The 10,564-nt window shown below is 41.4% G+C and overlaps 1 long non-coding RNA gene across 2 annotated transcripts; it reads left to right on the top strand.

Moving 5' to 3' along the window:
* The first annotated feature begins 567 nt into the window (after positions 1-567).
* Positions 568-10,256, top strand: LOC121858898. 2 transcript variants are annotated; one of them, XR_006087563.1, is made up of 3 exons: positions 568-878; positions 3,569-3,670; positions 10,132-10,256. It is a non-coding gene; the product is annotated as an uncharacterized LOC121858898 (long non-coding RNA). The 2 variants fall into 2 exon arrangements; XR_006087562.1 differs by having other exon boundaries at positions 568-886.
* The last annotated feature ends 308 nt before the right edge of the window (positions 10,257-10,564 follow it).

The following is a 10,564-nucleotide window of genomic DNA, read 5'->3' as shown; positions in this document are numbered from 1 at the left end:
TGCGCTAGTCAGGCTGCACCTAGATTATGCGGTTCAGTTCTGGTGCCCCTATTATAGAATGGATATAAATTCACTAGAGTCGGTGCAGCGAAGAATGACAAAAATGATTCCGGGACTTAGAAACCTTCAATATCAGGATAGGTTAAAGAAACTTAACTTGCATTCCCTAGAAAGACGAAGAGTGCGGGGAGATATGATAGAAGTATTTAAGTGGGTGAAAGGAATCAATAAAGGGGATATAGATAAAGTTCTTATAATATCCGAGCAGGATAGGACTTGGAGCAACGGATTCAAGTTGGATAAGTTTAGGTTTAGGGGGGAGATAGGAAGAAACTGGTTCACAAATAGGGTGGTGGACGAGTGGAACAAGCTTAGCAACTTTGTAGTAAGTGCGGGAACTCTGGAAAGTTTCAAAAGGAGGCTAGATAGATTCATGGATGATAGAGAGTGGTAGTAACTCTCGACAGGAGCTGCCATGCACAGGCCAACCGGCCTATTGCAGACTCCTTATTTTCTTATGTTCTTATGTTCTTTATTCTTCCCCTGAACCTCCTTTCCCCCTGTCACTAGCATTTCATGTCATGTCATGGAGGAGTGCAAAGTCATGTGCCACTTTACTTGATTATCATCATCAGAAGCCCCTCCCGTGACGCTCTCCAAATTTGTGGGTTATTTGTACACCCCACCGGCTGCCCGGAGTCGGTGGCTACCTAACTGTTAGCTGTAATGGACGATGTCGCCGATTAGGCAGGATTAATTTGCTCCATGCATCGTGGGGGCTAGACCCCAGACTCTCGCCACGTGATCGACTACCAACAATCATAACAGCGGTCGTCAGTTGTGAGACGCCAGTGTCCTACCCTGGGGCACGCCGTACAGTTATATGGTCCACAGTGTTTGTTGTATATGATTGGGGATAATTATTGTTGGGTAGTGAACCCATGTAATTTGTTTGTATCAGCAATAACGTGTTGTGTGTTGTGAGTGCATTTCATAGGTACTAACAACAGTCTAGTGAAGGTATCAGATGTATGTTTGCCTGGTAATGTAATGTGATGCCATGAAACACCAGTAATGTTGTAAGAAGCGAGAATATCTGATTGGAGTTGCAGCTGAGAAGCCAAGGAGTTGATCTTTGTAGCTGTATGTAATGTAACACCAGTAAGGTTGTGAGAAGTAAGAATACAGTATCTAAGTGAATTGCAGTTGAGTAAAGCCGAGGAGTTGCACCTTGGAGTTGTATGTTAATGACATCTTTTTCCCTACTTTGATTTCATATTAATACAACATTTCTTAGAGTATATTGGGGGTATTCATCTCTTTTTCCCAGTATCCACCTTTATTCTGTCCAAGTGACCTTGATACCAGAATTACAATGTGCAGACCCTCGCCATGCTACCAAAAGAACTGAAGTTATGAAGTAACCATGAAGTGATATATGTAGACAACCAATGAAGTAGAGATCCGCCGCCCTTACAATGGTGGCAGCGTGCCCCCGCCCTTACATCCGTCACAAGTGGGGTACCACAGAGCAGTGCATTGGGCCTGTTGTTATTTGTTTGCTTCATAAATTACATGCCTGATGCTATACATTCCTCAATACAAATGTTTGCGGATGACGCCAAGTTATTTCGGGAAATTAAGAACCAAGTAGACTGTGAAGAGCTGCAGAAGGATCTCTGTGAGCTTCAAGAATGGTCGAAGAAATGGCTGCTAAGATTCAATGTCACGAATTGTAAGAGGCTGCACCTGGGAAGTACCAACGTTAAGGAGGCGTATCATATGTCCCAACGGGACGAAGAAACTGTGTTGATTAAGACTGGAGGTGAAAAAGATCTTGGTGTGTATGTTGACAAGGAGCTGAAGTTATTGGGCCTATTGCGAGAAGAAGGTGAATCAAGCAACTAAATTATTAGGTCTTATAAGAAGGCCGTTCAGATATCACTCGGAACGATCTTCAAGAGTGATGTGCTTCCCCGTCTAGAGTACTGTCACCCCGTCTGGTCCCCGAGAAATGCTAGGGACTGTCAGGTTAATTGAAAATGTCCAAAGAAGGGCCACCAGACTGGCGCCTGCACTTCGGGATCTCAGCTACCCTGAGAGATTAGAGCGCCTGCAATAGCCTAGCTTATGTTACAGGCTGGCAATGGGGTTATCTAATTGAAGTGTATAAACATCTGAAAGGGCACTACTCAGTCGAGTGTCCTTACCTGGAACTGGCGGACGTTCGCCCCACAAGGGGTCACAGCTCAAGGGTGGAGAAGCCACTAGTCAAGAAAACTGTGAGGGGTAACTTTTTCGGAGTGAGAGGTGTGAACTCTTGTAACAATCTGCTTGAGTGTGTTGTGACGGCACCGAGTGTGAGCTCTTTCAAGGCCAGACTTGACAAGCATTGGAGCAGGTTCAGATACATTCAGGAGCCAGTGCATGCCCAGTACTTGCCAACAGTGCATAACAGAGACGTGACCGATCGCCCAAGCGGCTACCGAGCCGATCAGTGATCAAGAGGATAAAAGCAAAAGTAAAAGTATGAATAGTGCTGAGTTTACTCTCTCGTTGAACATGAATAGTACTGAGTTTACACTCGTTGAACATGAATAGTACTGAGTTTACACTCGATGAACATGGATAGTATTGAGTTTGCACTATCGTTGAACATGAATAGTACTCAGTTTACACTCGTTGAACATGAATAGTACTCAGTTTACACTCGTTGAACATGAATAGTACTGAATTTGCACTATAGTTGAACATGAATACAGAGTCTTACTGATCATAGTTTGTTTTTTTACTATGTATTATATAATTATTATAGTGGTTACTTTAAGAGGCTCATTCATGATTGAAGCAAATAAGTCTTCGAAACATCTGAGGTCAAGGAAATAAAGACGTTCATCATACCCTTGGTGTCACACGTTTCAGATTTCTTAAATATTCCTTCCCATACTTAGTTTATTTATCGTTTTTCTTTAATTTGAAATCCCCATTTCTTCACTCACTCAGTCATTGTCGCTCATTCATTTGCTATGTTGTCTCATTCACTCATTCATAATTCATTCTGTCACCCATTTATTTACTAATTTATCCTGTCACCCACTCATTCATTGTCACTCAATCATTAATTAATTCCCTTATCCTTTCATTATCGCCAGCTTCCCCCGGGTGGAAGGATAGGTACATAACCATCCCCTTGCCCCTCCACCTCTCAACCAAATTTCATCTACAGTATCTCTAAGACTAAAAATCCCTAAGAAATTTATCAACATTGAAGGTACCTTAGGAGTGGATGTTCCTTCTCCTTCGACTCGATCCCATAAAATACTTACTCATATTCCCATCATTAGTTTTCTTTTGCAACGATATTAGTTCGTAGAAGATTTATTCAGCTTTCTGTATTCTGCTTCTATGACGATTAAACAACTGAACTCATCACCTTTGAGTAAGAATGAAAACAAAATGAAAAAGATGTCGATGGATCTATAGAATCTTAATATATAAAAACAATTGTATTATATAATTATGTTTCTTTTGACTCAGGAGTTTTATTGATAAATCTTCCCTTCTTCAGGGGGTTCTTACGGCACCATGATGACCAACAAGTTCGACGAGCTGCTCACCCAGCTGGGGACCGGCAAGTGGAACCTGATCTATTTCATCAGCGCAGGCTACTGTAAGTCTTTTACTCTCTTAATCTCACAAAGATTTTTTTTTTTTTTAACTTTTATGTTCCTGGATGGTGTTGGTGGTTTCGGTAATAATAATTTCCTTAATTTTCTCATCGCCTGTTAACATTTAATAGAAGTCTTGAAAAATTACCAGTGTTAAAGGGAGTACTAAGAACGGTGCCACTAAACCATTAACACATCAAAGGACATGACCTAAAAATATAACTTAACCTAAACTACCTCAGGAATATTAAAACATTTAAGCATCATAGAGTTCAGAGGACACGAACTACCAAGTGTAACCTAGCCAAAGTTACCACAAGATCATTAGGTCTGGTTAGGTTTGTTGGGTACAGTACGTACAGGTAAGTGGTCCTGTTCGCTGTGCTTTTTCACCACTGGCTATCTTGTTATCATTGTCTCCTTCCCATCCCCTAGTCTTATCAGTTAAACCTAACAGTGGCTACAACAACCTTTTACGTATACGAGCATAGACAAGTTTCTCAAATCTAAACCTAACCGAACCTTGGTAGTTTATCCCAGGACACAACAGTGAACACTACCCTATTATAAATTTCCACGTCTGGGTGTTTCTATTCCTGTTTAGCTTTCCAGTATACTGCGCTAAAAAGAATGCATGTAATCTCTCCCGAATCCTCACTGTCTTTAATATCCAACCTTCCATGTCAAGACTTGTGCGATTGTATTATAGATATTATGTGTATGATATGGACCTTCAGCTGTGTACCCTTATATTACTCCATTAATTATGTATAGTAAAGTATTACAGAACATGTATTAATTCTATGTAATATAAGGATACACAGCTGAAGGTACTACTTCGTGTCCATATCATACATTATGCTCGTCCATTTCTGACTCTTATGGTTGTTTTGTGCATCTGCTGGTTTGTATATAAACGGTATATTGTCTCTCATACTTCATTTAATGTTTATATGTAGCCTAAGCAGTATGGATCTCTGTCTCAGGTTCCCCTTAACTACCTGACTCAGGTAGATCGGCAGTCTGCATATATAACACATGCATATCGTATTACACAAAAAAATAGTGCCATTTTTTTATTACGGCTTACCTTATGCTTCCCCCTACCACAATTACTTCAGTGAAAAACATTCCGAAATATATTTATTTATCGGCTAACTTTTATAATTGTCTATGTTGTTCCATCAGTTCAGTGCTTTACTTCGCCTAAGTTACACATACTAGATGTTTCCAAACCGTCATCATACCCGGTCTGTCTCCCACATGATGCCAATATTGGGAAAGTACCACAAGTTAGACTTTTGCTCTTAACGACGACTCGTAGCCCAGCTTAACCAGATAATCCTAAAGTTGTAGGCATTGGCGTAGCTAGAGTGTGTGCCGCCCGGGGCGGCCCTTGAGTTAGCCGCCTCCCCCCCCACCCCCGTGCCCCCACAAAAATACATATTGCACACGCACAGTGACTCACTCTTACATATATATATATATATATATATATATATATATATATATATATATATATATATATATATATATATATATATATATATATATATATATATTAAATAGTTTGTGTACCATTATAATATTACTGTACTTTCACTTACTCAAATATAGTATGCTTTAAATACACCCCCAAACATACTTAAACTTTATAAGTAACAGTTAAACAAAAAGCAAAAACGACATATAGGATAGGGAAAAAAGTAAAAAAGTATAAAAAATTAGGACCCTCTTTATTTCTGAAATGAAAACTACAACTTTCTACAAAGTAACTTTTCTTGTTTTTTTGTTGGCAAATTCTTCAATGACATTGTCAAAAACTATTTCATCTGTCAATTGTCGCTCTATAGACAGTATGGCAAGATTTCTCAACCGCAAGGTGCTCATAGTAGATCTTAAGTAATTCTTGATCAGTTTTAGTTTCGAAAAACTCCTCTCACAGGTAGCAACACTAATAGCAATTGTGAGGAAAATCCTCACCGTTATCTTTTATTGAGTATGATCTAAAATCACGGTATAATGACACTGTCACACTAGTGTCATTATCATCTAAAATGATTAAAATCACAGCAATGTAAAAATAACAGCTTGATCTAAAATCACGATATAATGACACTAGTATCAATGTAATACAATGGAAATGTAAAAAGTAGCAACTTAATCTAAAATTACAGACTCAGAGTACAGTGAAAATGGATGTCTGACATAAGCCCCCCAGACAAAAGCCCCCTACTTTGATCGGGGTGGCTTTTGTCTGACAACCCTAACCCTAACCTAACCAATAATTAACCACAGAGAAGAACAGTATATTTTACCCTCAACTATTTAATTATGTCCGTAACTTTTGAAAGCCCTTACTGTTGTCAGACAAAAGCCACCCCGATCAAAGTAGGGGGCTTTTGTCTGGGTGGCTTTCGTCTGGGGGGCTTTTGTCTGGGTGGCTTTTGTCGGGGGGGCTTTTGTCTGTACCCCAGTGAGGATAGTGTATTAGTATAAAATCGCAATGCTGTGAAACAAAATCTTAATATTTAATCTCAGTACCGCAGCAAAAGTCACATCAATATTTTTTAACCAATACTTTAATATTTCTTACCTTATAGTATTATGTCTTCCAACGAAGTAAATAACTGGATCGAAAACACAAAAGAACTTAAAAGTCGTCTAGCCTCCCCTCGTCTTGTCACGATGGAGACTTGTGCAGAACTGAAGTGAATTGCTTGTAACTGGTGGATTGGTCGGCTGTACATGAACTGATATGACCCGAGACTGCATGGTTTTGCAGCTACTGGAGACGTTAATCCTTCCCTTTGTATCGGCGGCAAGTTAATCCTCGTCGTGTCTGACCTAACACCTGACCCACACCACATGAGCTCACTGGCGTACTTGTTTGAAGTTGTTTCCTTAATCCTCAACAGGTTACAGGTTGTGTGTGTGGCGGGGGGCCTCATAGCAAGGGTGTAGCTCATGACGTGGCCGTGATGATGTGGGTCAGGTGTAAGGTCAGACACGACAAGGATTAACTTGCCGCCGATACAAAGGGATGGATTAACGTCTCCAGTAGCTGCAGATATGGGTGATGAGCAGACCCAAAAGTGCCGCCCCCCCAAAAGTGCCGCCCGGGGCGGACCGCCCCCCTAGCTACGCTAGTGGTTGTAGGTGGATTTGGCCAGTTAATGGAGCTAGAACAGTAAAAGGCTCCGTGGTTCGGTTCCTGGTATTTCTTCACATTTATCACTGTCCGTTCTCCTCGTAACCTTTATGGGAGTTCCCCCTCGTTACCGGTACTTAAGTCTAGTTCTCTCTAAATGAACTATACTTTACTGCATAGTTCATTATTCCCTGCACCCTTGTCAGCTCACTAGCACTCGTGCGGTGACGCACTGTTGGCAAGTACTTGAACATGTAAGTTGCCAGCAAAAGTTCTCCCACAACCCTGTGTATCAAGTTGTGGGAGGACTTTTGCTGGCAACTGTACCACTACCAGTATTGGCCAAGTCTGGCAGGCTATTCCAAAAGTTCACAACATTTATTCCAGCAGTCTTCCATATACTGATAGCTTCTTCAAAGTAAGGGTGTGACCTCTAATGGGACAATTGATGACGTACTAACATATCTTGGTAAGACAAGTGTCTAGACTTTAAGTGACCCTCCTTTGGACGTTCTTAATCAATTGGTCATCTTTGTTTACTTTGGAGACCAAACAGAATCACAGTACCCCAAGTGAGGACGTACCACACTTTAGAAGTCTTATAGAGAGACGGACTAATTATGAACTGGATCTTTGCATTAATTTTATTACCTTACTGGTAAGATTTTCTTCTCAGAATCATCCGGCGCTACATCTACTGTAGTTTCAGTTGGGGCAATATCTTCGGCATGTTGGAACAATGGAACGTTTCCCGATACTCTTGTATTTCAAAGTATTGAATCTCAGCAATAATCAGCATTCATTCTTTGAACCGTGTTTGAAGGTGATAGAGATTGTTTTGTTATGTTTCACAGTCAACGTATCTTTTGCCAATACAGCCTGTACTCCCAACAGCCACGTCAAGCTGGAGCGTCCACTCATAAACCCTTGTTGGCATTCCCGCTACCTAGGGCTGTTCCTTTGTAGATGGTCCGCCATGTCATGGCTTACAATGCTTTCTAGCACTATCCCATCGGCATATAAGTTTATACTCGTGGATTTGTATTTCGATAGCGTTGTTTTCGTCTCAGTGCAACACCATTCAAAAACAATATAATTTTGTCTACATTTCAGTCTCTAAAAGTATCATTGTAGTTCTAGTAGACAGTATTTCCCAAGGTCCTGTTATAATAAGTATAGCACTCCAGTCGCCTTGCCGTCAACATTAATTGTACGAATGTTATTGATGACTGACAAAATCATTTTTCACCAAGGTTTCTGTTTATCAGCTGGGGCCAGTAACCTAATCGGTGTCCATAACTAATGGCGCCTGAGATTCTAATCTTATCAAATTCTGAGACACTTAAGAGCAAACTCATCAATGACAATTATCTCTTTTTTTTCTAATCCTTCTAAGCACCCACTGTAAGAGCGGGGGCTGCTACTGCTTGCTGAGCTACTGAGGCCACCATTTGTAAGAGCGCGCAACACAAGCTGCCACCCTGCGAGGGCTTGGCACTCTTACAACAACTTGCGTAAATACTCTGACCTGGTAGCGTGACGTGAGAGGAAGGCCCATGGGTTCATGTAATTATAGTATCGAGTATTAGGAAAAGAACAACGGTGAATACTATAGGTGAATCATAGACCCTCATACAAATACACTGTTTATTGAAACACAAAAATGGTTACAGAAAAGACGTTGTATGCACCCAAAGTAGGAACTCCTGGTACCATGCCCTCAGGCTCAATTTACTTGTACCTCTACTGGGTGTACACACACCAAAACACACAAAAACTCTTACAGCACCTTAGTACCAATAAAACCAGTGGCACCTGCCAGTACAACACTCAATACCTCAGGGGCAATACTCCAGCGGCCACCCTGGGGGTCTCATCACCAAGTGACACCTTCCAACAAACTCCGATAATCCCGGTGGACTAACACCACCACACCAACAGCCCCACTGAGTTATGTACTGTACTCATCCACCAATGATGGGGCCTGCAGTAGTTTGGGGGCTTGACGATCCAGGTTCACCACAGGGGCAGGGCGTTAGGGGAATGCTACCCCCTATGCGTCATCCACGCTTCAGACACGGCCTAGGCTGCGTTAGGTACCTGTGGGAGGGAAGCGTGGTGGCTCACTCATGGTTTATAACGAACCTCAACGTTTCAAAGGGATATTAATGACATAAAATACTTCACTCAAAGCACATTAATTACATTACTTTAACACTTGCACAATCAAACTATTAGTTAGGTCAAATCACTTAAAAATGGCGAATTACAACACTGAGAAGGGAAGCGTAGCGGTAGCGGCTCACTGACGGTCAAGCTGCCCACCGCCTTCCACCCATGCTTAAGTTACGGATTCCACCTACTCAACCATTTCACTGAATTACCTTACTGTAACACTCTGACGTTTGAAACTAAGACTACGAACTCAGTTCCATTCCCTACTATTATCTTTACAAACAATGCTCTGACTGAGCTATCAAAAGCAAGAATTAAATTGATCACAAAAGGTTGGATGGCAACAGGTCCCAACATGCAACGCCTTGCTACAACCTGAGGAGCAGATTTTAAAAGGTTCCTTTCCAGGAATATCAACTCATTCCTCAGTTAACCTCCCTACCACAATTTCACTATGATTATCAGTCTCTGCTAATCATAAGTGAAAAAAAAAGGGTTTACAGGGTCTCGGTAGCGGGGGATCGGTGGTAGAAGCGGTACCGCTCTTGCCTCGCAAGCGAGATGTCACAGGTTCGATTCCCGGGCCTGTGGAAGTTGTTTGGACTTACTTCCTAGCCCCCATTAGTCCCTGTTCACCTAGCAGTAAAGTAGGTACCTGTTGTAAGTCGAAAGTTGCGAATTCGTATTCAGGGAGTTGTTGAAGCTTCCAATGACTTGACGACATAAACCACTGACTCTTCAGTCTTCTACGCTCTTAACTCATGAGACATAAAGGCAAGCATGAACTTAGCATGCTTCCCTGTTGGCCGCTGTAAACGCTTCTGCACTTCACCTTACACAAGGATGTAGGGGAGTGTCCAATAAATAATAATAAAAAAAAAAAGTTCTCGGTAGCAGAAAGAGTTTACAATTGGTCAACAAACATATGACATCGCGATGACATCATCAAAGAAACAGGGAGAACGGAGGCCATTCCCACTGGGAGACTCAGAAGGTTTTGTGGACGTGTAAGCGTAATATGGATCATTAGTTTAACAGGGTAGCCGTCATTCCGATCATGACACCACTAATACCAATCGTCTAATTTCTGAATGTACTTGAAGGTGTAAAATTAAACCCCTCTGTGGTTTATCACAGGGTGTTTCCTCCTGCCGCCGCAGAACTTCAACATGATGTTCTACGCCCCAGCAGTCAACTACACGTGCCTACCACCCGAAGGAGAGAACATCACTCACATATCAGAGTAAGTGACTGCCTCGTACAGCTTGATCTTGTAGTACTGTACATTGTTGTTACTGGCCTCTCTGTCAGAAACATCAGTGTGACACTTAGGAAACATAAATTTCAGTTAAATGATGTACTGGATGTAAAAGCTACGAGAACATTGACGCCCAATTTAATGACAATTGATCATGAATTTTTGCTAATTTAAAGAGAGAAAAACTTATCTTTCCATAAATTTTCTGTTGAAGATAATTATGACGCAGGTTGATGCCACTACTGCGCTGTGTACCAGTAATCATTTCTATGATCGCACACGTTAATTCATATCTAGTCCGAAGCACCTCCT

This window comes from Homarus americanus, unplaced genomic scaffold (genome assembly GCF_018991925.1).
Source record: "Homarus americanus isolate GMGI-L3 unplaced genomic scaffold, GMGI_Hamer_2.0 scaffold4106, whole genome shotgun sequence".
Classification (NCBI taxonomy): Eukaryota; Metazoa; Arthropoda; class Malacostraca; order Decapoda; family Nephropidae; genus Homarus; species Homarus americanus.
The sequence above is the reverse complement of the archived record's forward strand: the minus strand, read 5'-3'. Positions and strand labels throughout refer to the sequence as shown.